This window comes from Dasypus novemcinctus, chromosome 6, assembly GCF_030445035.2.
Source record: "Dasypus novemcinctus isolate mDasNov1 chromosome 6, mDasNov1.1.hap2, whole genome shotgun sequence".
Taxonomy (NCBI): Eukaryota; Metazoa; Chordata; class Mammalia; order Cingulata; family Dasypodidae; genus Dasypus; species Dasypus novemcinctus.
Window position 1 is genome coordinate 122,895,185 of NC_080678.1, and position 13,733 is coordinate 122,908,917.

At 43.8% G+C, this 13,733-nt stretch overlaps 1 pseudogene; it reads left to right on the forward strand.

The window, feature by feature from the left end:
* The first annotated feature begins 11,563 nt into the window (after positions 1 to 11,563).
* Positions 11,564 to 13,303, forward strand: LOC131278952 (sorting nexin-18 pseudogene; annotated as a pseudogene).
* The last annotated feature ends 430 nt before the right edge of the window (positions 13,304 to 13,733 follow it).

The window sequence follows — 13,733 nt, forward strand, 5'->3', positions numbered from 1 at the left end:
AAACTGCTATCAAGCACCTATTGAAAACTATCAGTGGTGGAATATTAGTGATTTTGTGTTCAAATGAAACCCAGCTGAATATATAATTATGTAGGAAACAAACATAATATGAATATGTAGTAGAAGCATTAACACATATCACATTGTAACTAAGTAGTACTCTGTACAACTACACTAGCATTGTGACTTTTGGGATAATGATTATTCTATTTCCCTTATTGCTTTGAAGTATAGGTATTTTAGAGGATACTTTGTAGACCTTAAAACCCATCAAAGATCTGAAATAAACTGTCTGAATAAAAGCCTGCTGTGAATGCCTTTTTACTCTCATTATATGGGATTACTAATTCCACCTATTCTATCTTTACAAAGTCCAACTAGAGCAGCTATGCTACTTTGTGTCTTTAGACTCTTCGTTTGTCATTTCTCCCCATTCTTGTTCACTTCTTTTTTAATGTAATCCACAGCTTGTATGATGAAAGAGTGAAAAACGGGGTATATAAGGCAAAGTAATGGCAACTTCATATTTTTGAGGGTGAGGGATGGAGATGACCTGTCATCAGTTTGAAAAGCAAGGATTATTACCCCTTATAAAATGCTGGCAGGAGCAGAGAAGTGGTACCTGGTGGGAATCCCATCCCGCATGTATCAGGTCCACTTCTTGGCCTGAACGGTAAAATAACCACTTCCAATTTCACCAGCTCTTTCACAATGTCGAAAACCATCAGCAGGGGGTGCCAGAGAGAAGAGGTTGGTTCAGGGAGTAGTCCTCAAGACCCACTACCTCATGCTTGTCGTGGAAGGAGTGAATTCCGAGGTGAGATGAGTCTTCAAAGCAAGATCATGTCTACTTATTGGCCCCCTGGGTTACTTTTGGTCATCTGGACGCTATTGTTTTGTGGGAGGAACTGAGGCCATGGGAATGTCCAAACTCCACCTGGAAATCCAGCTGCGCCTGCTCCCCAGACAGCCCAAGCACACATTTACACAACTGTACCTCAATTTTGTGCTGAGAGCAGCTCTCAGGACTTGAACAACAGCCAGGAGCTAAATGGAATGCTCAACTGCTTTGTGCAAAATCCTTGCCAGGAGAGGGGACTTGCACTGCCAGAAGCCAGTGTGCTTTGTTTCTTTGTGCTTCCCAGCCTGAAACTCTAAAGCAGTGGCAAACAGGTCTCAACATCTCCCTAATCCACAGAGGTGCCCTGCACCAGGGAAGCCAAAAGTCAACAACACCTGAGTGTACCCTCAAGGCCAGACAGGCAGAGATATGGTGGACTTGGCCTTCTTGACCAGACATGCCAATCCCTATTTCATATGCATCCACCATATTCTGACCAGGATATCAGTAGCAAATTCCTATCATTTTCCTCCTGTTAATCAGACCCAACCTGCCTCCCCTTGAGAAAATATAAATACATGCACTTGTGTATAGAGGTGGAAATGGAGTTCATTGGATGTATCAGATTCTTTTAAGCTTCATCTTAGCAGGAATTCTTGTGTGAGTCTATGGGTTTTATTTTGCCTGTGCATGTGTCTATGTGATTATATCTATGTGGTGTGTGTATGAGTGTGTGTGAGTATGTTTGTGGGTATGTGTGTGTCTGCTTGCTTCAAAAGCTTGGGTGATGCAACAACTTCTGCTTGGTGTAAAATTAATATAAACATTTCTATGAGAATATCCTTGCCATCAAGCTTCAGAGAACCCACCCGAAGTAGTCAGCTAAAAAGGTGCTGATGCAAAGTACCAGAAATCTGTTGGCTTTTAAAAAGGTTATTTATTTGGGGCTTACAGTTACAAGGAAGCTTACAGTTACAAGGCAATAAAGCATAAGTTAGTTCCCTCACCAAAGTCTGTTGACATGTATTGGAGCAAGATGGCTGCTGGTCTCTGCTTTGGTTCAGACTTCCTCTTCATGTTCTTTGGTCGCAACGTCTTCTGGTCTCAGCTCTAAGCTGCTTTAAGGCTAGTCTCTCTCCCTGGTGCTTTTTTTCCAGGGCGAAGCTACTCTGATCTCTCCACAAGGTCGATGTAGACTATCAGTCTCTCTCTCTCTTCCTGGGGCCTCTGCCATGTCTCTGGAGCCATCTCTATTCCTCTGTCTTTTTCTCCTCTGTATTTACATTCCGGGGAACCAACATCAAAGACTGCAACTCTCTCCTCTACCATGTCATTTTCTCTGTGAATCCCAACTCACCTAGGGCATGAGGTCATACTCACATGGCCCAAAGCCCTAATCATGATTTTATCAAGTGAAAGTGAAACCTCTGGATTGAATCCAATCCAATATGCCCACAGAAACGGACCAGTTTCAGACATAATCCAATATCTACTTTGGGAATTTGTAAATAATATCAAACTGTTATATCACTCCAGTGGAATACATACACAATATGCACACAGGGTAGCCTAGAAGACTCTATTGTGTGTGCTTACTGCTAATTTTGCCTCCATGGTATCTCTGGATTGATAACTATGAATGAGACTTTTGCTGAGAGCTCCTTCTCACAACTCTACATGGAAAGTACATACAACCAATCCCTGGAAGTCTTTTTTCAAATCTTAAAAAATATTTATTTTCTTTCTTTATTTTTCCACATCCCCACTTTGTTGTTTTGTCATGTGTTCATTGTGTACTTTTTTAGCCTGCTCATCTTCTTATTTTAGGAGGCATTGGGAAACAAAAATGGGACTCTCCATGTGGAAGAAAGGTGCTCTATCCGATTGCTTGAGCCACATGTGCTTCCCCCTGACAGACTTTAAACATGAGGGGACAGAAAGTGAATGTAGTATATTAGACAACATACACAGAATTTCTTTTCAAAGATGTGTTTATTCTACCAATGTAAACTCACATATGGTATAATCATCCACAAGTTGTATGTAGCAGTTATCACATCAAAGGAAGGAAGGAGATCTAAGTACATGGTGATTAGCCAAAGACTTAATATGTATATACAATTTATTCATGATAACAACGAACATTTACCCTTCCATATGTGGGTAATTTTACATGACATATCTCAAATAGTCAAATATTCACTCTAAAGCTTTCCTCCATTTGATATATGTGGTCCATATGAAACTTTCTCCATCATTTCTCAACCTTTTACATGATTCAATGATGAAAAAATAATATTCATGCATGATGAAGCCTCGCTCTTAGGGGCAATAACTCTACATTCATCTCCTTACTGATAGATAGTGCAGAAGGTTCCTGTTGCCTATTCCAAACCACAGGGTTGGGGAAATACTCATTTCCTTGAAGAGCCATAATCAGGGAATTCAGCACTCATTCACACCTTTTTACACAGAAAACTCATTTCATGTTTGAAATCCCTTCCCATTTTTTGGGAAGAGAAATAAGGCAGATAAACCACCAAAGTCCTATGCCCCACAACTGGGTCCAGTGAGAGTTCTTGAATTGTCCAATGCCATGCATGTGACAATGGGTAGGTGGAGATGAAATGTTTTTAAAAAGACGCTCATTTAACCAAGACTTAACCCAAGGGTACCTAGCCTATTATCCATGATAAGTCCAGAAATAGTACAGAGCTTGGAAATCTGCCTTTACTCATTGAGTACCTTAGGGTGTGCAAGTGTTGCCTGTGGGCCAGAGTCAAATCCGCCATTTGGGATTCTGAGGCATTGAGCCTTCTCTATGGCTTGGGATTTCCATGGAGCATGATGTTTCAATCTCCCAGACTTTACAGTAAAGTAAATGCTGTCCATTCTGAGGTGTTGGAAATGAATGCTTTCTCCTCCTAAAGTGAAGCCTTGAGAGAATTTTGCAGCGTCGTGATCAGAAACTGAAAATCTTCCTCACTGAGAGGTGGTTCAGCTGGTGTGGAGTCCTGCTCATAGGAATCCAGATTGAGAGACGGTGCTGTTTCTTGACATTCTGTAATCAACAGGAGTTCATCTAAAATGCTAGAGATCTCCACGTCTTGCTCATGCTCTTCAGCAGGGTGATGCATTGGATCTTCCATTGATTCTGCCTGCTGATGCCTCAGCTGTATCTTGGTGGGTCCAGGCTGCTGAAGATTTCCTGTGGGAGACTGGCATTCTGCAGTCACATCCTGGAGTTCCTCACCACTCCACTGCATGAAGTAAGATGTGTCTGGCTGACTCACATACTGCATTTGTTGCTTTTCATTCTCAGGTTGAATCCAGGGGTTGTCTTTTAACTGCAATGCTGCTGCAGCACCAGTGGATTCACAGCGCTCCTGGCATATTCCCTGCAATGGTGACCCAAAAAGAGTCAGAGTATCTGAGAACTCTCTTCGTGGGGGCAATTGTTTCGTAAGTATCGGTGAGTCATGAGCATTCTCCCACCCATGCACATTCTGTGTGGATTGGACCACCAGTTCCTTGGGTCCTGGAGTCAGGCAGCTCGGGGACTTATCCCAAGGACAAGAGGATGTTTGGGAGATAAGAAGAGCAGGTTGAAGTGCTTGGTTTCCAATGAAAGTGTTGCAGATTGTTAGGTGATGGGAACTGCTCGGTACACTGGACATGTGGCTCTGCCCCTGTCCATTGGGCAGATGGGGTCTCCAATGAGGTTCACCTGAGGAGGAATTCATGCATGTCCTCAAGGTCTTCCCTGGGTAGCGAGCTCTCCGGTTCTGAAACCATATCTATGTGAGGAAAGAGAGACACAGAATAGGGCAGATCAGAACTTCCAGCCCAATTTGCACTGTCCTCTTTGGCAAGCAAGTATAGAATTTCTAATAAGCCTAAGATTAGGTGACCACAATGGGAGATCAGTGGTCTTTGGAAGACATATCCAAATACAGGGTGATTATTTACCACTGGAAAGGAACAGGCTCCATAAAGACCAGATGAATGTCTATATTTTTGACATTCTGTGGAGTAGTTCCATCATCTTAATTTTTTTCTGGGAATCTGGGCTTTCATATGACAGAGTTTGCATAATAGGGCCTGCATATGGAGAATTGCCTCCCCTGCCTATTCAGTTATCACCACATCCTCATGTATAATGTATTACTCAAGTTCATTCCCCCAGCTAGGTGTACTAGTGACCTAAAGAAACTCATCTACACAGACTCAAAGGATTTCCTCTGTTCTTCTGGTGCTGGACTTGAAATTTACACTTGCAGTTCATGTGCTGAATTTATAGGTAGAAATCACATGACCTGAGGCCTGAAGCCCTGCCCCATTCAGCAATCAATTGCAGCTGATTGATTCTGTAGTTGAAAAGTCAGAGCACATCATATACGCCATGTTATCTCAACAATTAATCAGAAAGGAAACTCTTTTGCAGAGGTTGACATGTTTTCTTCTTCCCTCGAATACGTATAAGAATGCATGACTAGTTCACATACTTATGTTTAAGGCAAGAGGGTCTCCAAACCAGTAAGCGATTTCCAGCACTCTGTGCACATAAACCCATGAGTCTGCTTCATAATTCATGAACACATGACATACACAAAACCACACAATTTTATGTAACACCAGATTTCTCAACTGGGTTGGGCTTTCCACCCACTGCACTCCTTCTCATGTCACTGGCAATATCTGTAGACCAATAGGGACATCCAGCTAAGCTTAGTGGTCCAGGCAGTATCTCTCCCAGCACCTATGCCTAGAGTCCTGGGATGCCACTCATCATCCTACGACACAGTGGACAGCTCCTCATAATGTAGAATTATTTTTCCACAAATTATAGCAGTGCCTGGTATAGTCTCTGAAAAAGAATGTGTCCTCCCGACATGTATCAACATTCACATTTTTTTTCCATTCTCTTCCTGAACTTGTATCCAAATGCAGACATTTCTGGTTGTTTGGTTTGAAACATTCCTCTTTTGCAAGAAGGCCACTTACAGAGCTCAGTGTTTACATTCCCACCTAAGTTTAGGTCTGAGATGACTGTGATAACCCAAAAGAGCCTAAGTATAGCCAGCTCCATATCTGGAGGGTGATAGCAATGCCAGTTGTGAGAAATGCAGTGCCACAAACAGAAAACTTACCTGAATTCTGAATTCTGGAAGGCCAGTCTGTATAGCCAGTCCTTCTCGGGTTGTAATACCAGGGAATCGGTTCTGCTCAAAGGCCTCAACCAGAATGCTGCTTTGAGATCTTGTGATCCGTGTTCGCTTGCGGCGAGCTTCTTTGGGTAAGTATTCTAAAACAGAACACAGGAGTACGTGAGGGCGTTCAGACCAGTTTTTACCTTTACACTCAAAACCCTAGTATTTGAGTATCATTCTGATTACCATGATTGCTGCTGAGTCACCCACCCCGGGGGGCCCAGAGTCCATTACTGACACTTGGATGCAGTACTCAGGGTGACAGGATACATGAGTTCACAACGCCATGCATCAGAGGGAACAGAAGTTCAAAGCTTCCCTTGCTAATAAAATGACTGAAGCCGATAACCAGTCAAAACCTGTGAAAATGTCTGGCATTGTGATGCCCAGAAGAAGCCATAACTGATTGCTTTCCGTGACGGTTTGAGATTAATTTTGTGATTCCCAAAAAAAGAAATATTATGTTTGTAAACAAATCTATTTCTCTGGCTGTGATACCTTTTCATTGTATTGAATTCAGGGAGGCGCCTCTCAAAAAGTTTACTTGATAAAATCAATTTAGGGCTTTTTAATGGTTTATGTCAATCAGTAAGGCATAACTCAGGTTGAGTCCCTGCCCCCATTGACAGGCTCATGTTAATGCACACACTCAAGAAGACACACAGGAAGAGAGAGAAGAAACACAGGAAGAGAGTGCTCTGTCATTTTTTATCCTGGCGCTCTGGAAAATGATGAGCCATTTGCTGATGGTTTCAGATGATCTTGGGAAGAGAGCCAAGACTGATATTGAAGGCCCAGAAATAAGGACCCCTATGACAAGAAAGGAAGGAAGTCTTGATAGACCAGCCCTATGCCTGCCTGCATCTGAGAGAAAGGAACCCCTGAGAGGAAGGCTGAAACCTTTCAGAGATTAGCGACCATCTTGTTTCAACACGTGGGAAATGACTTTGGTAAGAAAAGCAACCTTGAACTGGATTCTTTAGGGCCTTGTAACTGGCCCCAAAGAGAAAGCAAATTTGTAACTGGACACTTCAGGCCCTTGTAACTTTTGCCAGAAATAAATAGCCTTTATAAAAGCTAACAGATTTCTGATGGTCTGCATCAGCACCCCTTTGGTAGATTAATTCAGTATTCTATGCATTCTTTGTGGACAATGTGGGTCCCCTTTGAAGAGTCCATTCAGCTGAACAGGTGAAAAGCAGTGGGACTGCAGTGTACTCACCTTGAGTCCGAGACTGGCGCTGCTCCTGCCAATGGGACTGTTCTACCCCTGAGGAGGATCCAGATTTCTTTCGGCCTTCCCTTAAGCATCTACTTCTGCGATTCTGGAACCAAATCTGAAGGACCAAAGAAGATGCGAGAGTCAGCAACAAGGCCTCCCTTATTGTAAACAACAGTACCAATAAAATAAAAGGAGTCATCCACAAGACCCTGGAGGAAATATCCCTATGACGAATGTTATGATTCTTGCAAAGATGCCGTGACTGCAAAATATTACCATAAAAGTCAGAATACCACATAAGCTATGCCCAAATCATATTAGCATTTCACTTTTTATCAGACTCAGTGAATCCACTTATAGGTTCCATTTGTGAGAAGAGAGTATTTGCTCTCCCATGAGGAGGCATTCTCTCCCTCTCTCTCTCTCCCTCCCTCTGCTTGTTGTTCTTTCTCTCTTCTTCTTTCTCTCTGGTTCTCCTCTAACATCTTCATTTTGGCTAAATCTGAATGTCTTCTACTTGTCTTTATCTTTCAGCCATGATTTATTACAATGTCACCAAAAAAGTCCTATGTGAATAGGATCTCTGATAAAAATCTCCTAAGACAGGTACAAAAGATTGTTCACATCTGAATGTCGAACATCTGTTCATTCTTATTTCTGTCTTAGTTCACTCCAGATTCGGCACTTCATATGGAAAATCCTAGGGACTCATAACCCTAGTATCAAAACTACTTGCAGTGACATAATTAATTGATCCCTTTGATTGATTCCTCATTGTGTAAGTCTGATAGAAAATCTTTCCTTTCACTTCTTCATCTCTAACTTGGAAAACTGGATAATCCATGATAAAACTGAATATCTGCACATCTCACCCAGAAATTGGCATAAAATAGCCACACGCTTTGGTATAATTATCTGAAATATTTTCAGAATAGGACTGTTGAAAAACAGGCAATAATTTGAAACTGAAGGCTCAGTTAATACCCTTGTAGAACCAGCCCCATATTCCCTAGTTTCTGTCCTTAACATCATTTTGAATGCAGACTGCAATCCAGAGACATCCTATAAGCGGAAGATCCCACAGCATGTGCTTTCATCCATGACATTTCAGTCAATTCAGAATCCTATAGGCAGAACTGATGCCAGAGACAAGAAATATTCCTTTCCTCAGCATGCCCTCAGCTTATTGGACATTATTCCATCACTTATAAAGCCCTGACTACTTTATTTTCCACTACAGTGTCACCATTTGTTCATCCTGCTTCAGCTATTTAAAGGCTTTCCTGATATAATAGAGTTCTCTCCAGTTACCTTGGTGATAATTAGAGTCAGATCAGATTAATTGTATTCCATTTTTCCCATTCAAAAGAGGTCAGTACAGAATTGAGCTTCTGTCTCTCAGGGGAGGGAATCCCACTTGTATTGAATTTCAGTGAAATTCTCATCTAAGGAGTCAGAATTTCCAGGGGTTTCTTACTCTATTGTCCCTATTCATCATAATTCAGGGGACTATGCCAGATTATGAATGACATTAAGCCAGTCATATCGTGATTAAATTTCTTAAGCACTCCAGAGTGTCATCACAGCATTTTACTTTCTCTAATTGGGAACAGGTACCCACCCTCTAAACATGCCAGTCCCACAGAGTTACATCATTGGTAAAACAGACAGCAAGAATTAATGCATTTGTCCCTTCAATATCTTCCATTGCTAGAGTCACAATACTTCTACAGTAGAATACCAGTCAGTCCACTCTAATTCATATTTTATTCCTCCATTCTGTGGTACCTGGGATAGTGATGCCCACTCCACCTCTAAATCAAGAGGGGGCTTTGAAGGACATTTTATAGCCTGCCATAACCCACTGAATGGACTGGGGGAGAATGGCCCACTGGGTGGACTGGGGGAGAGTCTAGACTGCAATGTAGACCACTGTCCATGTGGTGCAACAGTGCTCCAAAATGTATTTACCAGGTGCAGTGAATGTGCCATGATGATGGAAGAGGTTTTTGATATGGGAGGAGTGGGGTGAGGGGGATGGGGGGTATAGGGGAACTCATATTTTTTAATGTAACATTTAAAATACAATAAAGAAGAAAAAAATAAAATAAAATAAAAACACCCGGGGAAATGTGGCAGCTAGCTCTCTAAAGGCCAATTAAACTAAGGCACAATTTACCTTAGTTGAGGAATTCCTGACTTGCATATACAAAGAATGATCCACCTAGTTGTCAGGCATCCAGCTTGTACTTTATGATAATAAAATATAAACATTTTTTTTGTTTTAGAAAAAAAAAACTACAATGTAAATTATAAACCATGCAGTGTAGCAGTGTTACAAAATATATTCACCAAATGCAAGGAATGTGCCACAATGAGGTGAGGTCGTTGATGTGGGCAGAGTGGGGGGGTAGGGTGTGGGATATGAGGGAACCTCTCATATTTTTTAATGTAACATTTTTTGTGTGATCTAGGTATCTTTTTTAAAAAAAAATACTATTAAATTAAAAAAAAAGTTTTAAGAAAAGGGTTATTGCATTGATTGCACGTGCAACATTACATGATAAAATTGGCAAAAATCCTTCAGCAAAATTCCTTCACAATAGAATTCCTGGAAAGTGCGTAGGCCAGTTTTCCCCATTATTTTGCATGTGAGAGACATTGCAGGAGATCCATGCTTACCTGAATTCAATCCTCTGAAATGCCAATTTCTTTTGCCAATTTTTCCCTGGCAGCTAGACTAGGGTAGTGGTTCTTTTCAAACAATGCCTGCAGGGCCCCCTTTTGACTCTCGTCTAAAAAAATCCTCTTTCGTCGGGCCTCTCTTCTGAGCATGCCTGATGAAGAGAGAAGGGTTAAAGATTAAATAATTTACCTGTGAATTAAAAATGTGTGGTGAGAGCAAGTTCTTCACATTTATACTGTGTTGAGAGCCACCACATGTAGTGGAATATAGATATTTTTACTTGAAGTATCGACCTAATTCCAAGCAAAATTCAATACATGTAGGCATACTTTGACATACTGGAAAGGATCCTAAACACTGATGTAGGATTAATATCCACATATTCACCATCACTCAAAAAATTAAAAGTAAACACAAAGGGAGGCATGAACAAGAAGAAAAATTAATGCAAAAAATATCTGGGAGAGTTTAAATGAAAAAAAAAAATCACGAACAAAACACACACACACAAAACATAAAAAGGAGGTTTCTACACCATGCCTGAAACACATCATGTGTTTCTTCATATGTTTTCTTAAATACAACCCTCTCAACTGAAACTGTCCATAAGAGCAGCCAGATGTGGGATTCCTGCCTGTTCTGTTCACTTGCACATTCCATCATCCACTTTTACAGGCTCCATCAACCCACCACCCCAACTCAACCACGGAGGAAAGCACCCCATCAACAAGTTGTCCCTCCATTCACAACTGCAATTTAAACTTTCCTAAACTCTGGTAAACAATCCAGGCATCTCCATGATGAAAGAATAAATATAGTACTGGAAAGTTACCACTTGAAGAGCTGGTCAAAGCCATACTGGGCAGAGTCATCTCCATCCCTCGGAGAGAAGGTCGCAACTGAGGAACTCCCAAAAAGGCGGGCTTTATAAAGGCCCAGGATGCCCCGCCTACTTCTCTACGCCCCGCCTACTTATCTAAGTCCCTCCCCTTTTAACCCGCCATTTCCTATAGAGGACAGGTATCAGAATACTAGAAAGCATAGATTCCACAGGAAAACTGTGCACCCCAAAGATAAAAGCCTTTTATTCTCTGATCTCAAGTCCTCTTCCTTCCATATTATTTGGAATCATACTTATTATTAAAACGTAGAAAGCCACACTTAGCCTCGTACATTTCCCTTAGCTTTTCCTGACATGTAAGATGTTCCTACAACGAATGGCATCTCAGCAGAAGAGGGTAAAAAGAGGGGAACTTGTGTAGGGTGGTAGCTCGTGTGTGATGCAGTTTCCATTCGGGGGCGCTGCGCCCGGATCCCAGCGCGGTATTGAGCGCCGACCCGCGAGGCCCGGCGGGCGCGGAACGCTTGCTGGAGCGCTGGGGGGAGCGCCGCCTTCCGGGCTGCGGGCGGCCAGCGCCGGCGCCTCTGGGCAGGGCTCCCGCCTGCTGAGGGCGGGAAACGCGCGCGGGCCACCGCGGCGCCAGGGCCAACGGCTTTGCGCGCCAAGGCGCCGCGTGACTTCACTCGAGAGGACAGGCGAGATCTTGCTGCGGAGCGCGAGATGCTGAGGCTGCGCGGCTAGCGGGACATCGGGGGCTGTCTCCATGGGCGCAACAGCCTCGGCGACCGCAGCCATTCCCGGCCTCGTCCGTGCAGGGCCTCCGCGCCGCACCGGCCAGGCAGGCGCCTGCGGCCCTGGCGCTCCAGCGGGTAAGCCACTGTGCCAGTCGGCGGCTGCAAGCCCTGGCACGCCGTGGCCCCGCCCCCTTCGTGCTTTCCCCTAACCAAGGCCTTCCAACAGTTGCTGACGCCTCAGCAGGCGCCTCCGCGGACCACTTTCCAGTCGCGGGTAGCGGGTTTTCCTCAAGGCGTGGGCCCCTAGCAACCTTAGCCTCAGCGGCTCTATGGCCGCCGCTCCCAGGTCATCGAAGGCAGGGGCCAGGCCTGGGACGACGAGGGAGACTCAGCTCCAGGGTGGCGACGAACCAGGCGCGCTGGGCAGCAGGTGTAGCCAATCTCGACCTCTGGTCATCTGGAGGCGGCTAGGACCATTCCTACCGCTTGTGGACATGCTCTGACTTGTCGCTGGGCTCCCGCTGAGGCTCGACTCACCCATAGCACCAGACTCGTGAGCCAAGAGCTCCACCACTGTGAGCGGCAATCTCGACGGCTTCTTCACCTTCAAGTCGGGCGCGAAGGCCTTCAGGCTCGACGATGTGTCTCTCTTCGTGAAGGACTGGGACAAGCTGTGCGTGGTACTGGGGCCCTAAGGCCCCGAGTGTTAGGAGAACTCTACCACTTCCAGTGCCCCATAGAAACCCCCACCAAGATGCCGACGTTCAAGGCCATGAAGGACTAAATCTCCTACAAGCTGGTGCAGATGCACATGTAGCTTCTGGTGAACAAATACTACAAGAACTTCAACTGGCTGTTCAAGCACTGGCCTAGGGAGTCCCCATCATCTCGGTGCACCACTGCTCTGAGGACCAGGCCAGTGGCCGCGTGGAGAAGGACTTCATCTCCAAGCACAGGAAGGGCATGATCTGGAGGATGAACCATGTGTCCCACCAGTCCTTACCGGCAGGGTAGATGTCTTCTAGCACTTCCTTATGTTTTCAAACAGCATGGGTGAGAAGGCCTGAAAACAGGATAGGAGGAAGGCAGAGAAGGATGAGATGGTTGACTCCATCTTCTTCCTGACCTTGAGCATGCCACCCCCATCCCCCAACCCCACTGTAGTCACTTTGCCATGAAGGAGGTGGAGAACTAGATGGACTGATGGTTCCAAGTGTTTCATCAAGAAGATGGATGACAGCGCTTTGCAGCTCAAACACATGGGCAAAAAGGTTACACAAAGCAGGCGACCAACTTCAAGAAAGAGTGTTAAATGGTGGGCCTTCCACAGCCTCAGCCAGGCCTTTGATGTGGACCAACTGGCCTACTCGTTGGGCCTGAAACAGGTCATCCCTTCACCAGAGGTGCCTATGATGCAATGAGTGAGCTCTTCCCCTAGCAGACCTGGCAGTCCCTTTTAGCACTGTATCAGGGACACCTTGCCCACTTCCCAGATATCATCCACTTGCAGAAAGGCGCTCTTACCAAAGTCAAGAAGCCTAAGTGACATGTGGAAGAAAGGAAAATGTAGGTTCAAAAAGCTGATGGCTTTCAAAATTCCTGGAACACTTATTTCATTTGTCAGTTTTTCTGAAACTCTCCACTTCCTCCAAATTCCAGTAAAGGGCTTTAAATCACAAATGCAGCATTTGTTATAACAAATAATTATGTCTTTTCATTAAGTGGCCCAGAAATGGGGAGAAGCTCTCCCCAAATAGGACAGTGTTTAATGCCTGAGCACTGATTGTTGAACTTTTTTCAGCTGGAGGAAATTTTCCATAGCAAAATCAAAGCGGCTATGAAGGATGGCTTTAGTTCCAATGAAATGCAGCTGAATATATAATTATTTAGAACAGAAATAGTTAATATGGTTAAGAGACAGAAACTGTATGACATATCACATTGTAACAAATTCATACTCTGTATGCCTACACGATCATTATGACTTTTGGGATAATGATTATTCTATTTCCCTTATTGTTTTTTGAAGTATGGCTATTTTTTTATATTTTTTGTCTTTATTTTTTTAATATTACATTAAAAAAATATGAGGTCCCCATATACCGCCTACCACCCCACCCCATTCCTCCCCCCATAAAAACAATCTCCACCATCATCACGAGACATTCATTGCATTTGGTGAATACATCTCAGAGCTCC